Raw genomic sequence first — 653 nt, forward strand, 5'->3', positions numbered from 1 at the left:
TTAGAACTGACGCGCCCTCTTGTGTTGTATACAGGCTATGATACCAAATACTACGCACTTTAATAATATTTATTACACGGCTAAGAATTAATTAAATGTCGAAAAAACAAACAAACATAACAACAAATAAAAATAATGATAAAATATCTTGTGTATATTATAAAATATATTATTATTATTATCATAATGATAGGCTTGATGCTTAATTATCTGGAAAACGGATGTCGTTTTATGTACAGAGAAGTCCTTTAACATCAAAACTTGCTCTTTGCATCCTTTTATGCTCCCCAGTAGCTCAGCGATAAGTCTGCGTGTGGGCTTAAACGTTAAAAATATGGTTTCGATACACGCAGTGGCAAGAGCACAAACGCTCCATTGTGTAGCTTGATGCTTCACAACACAACAAACAAATCTAATTCTATGATTTAATACGTTCGTGAATGCCCATTTTTGTAACTCACAATGAAAAAAATCTTTAAATTTTCAATGTGAAATAGCACACCCATGATACTTTTTGTTTGTGTTAAATAGATAATGTGGTATATACAGGTGAAACTATATCGGATAAGTACGCCAGATAACTGGAGATTTGCTCAAGATATCGATTACAGATTATAGAGGAATACTAAACCTCTTACTAACTGAGTCGATGT

This window comes from Limulus polyphemus, unplaced genomic scaffold (assembly GCF_000517525.1).
Source record: "Limulus polyphemus unplaced genomic scaffold, Limulus_polyphemus-2.1.2 Scaffold2188, whole genome shotgun sequence".
Taxonomy (NCBI): domain Eukaryota; kingdom Metazoa; phylum Arthropoda; class Merostomata; order Xiphosura; family Limulidae; genus Limulus; species Limulus polyphemus.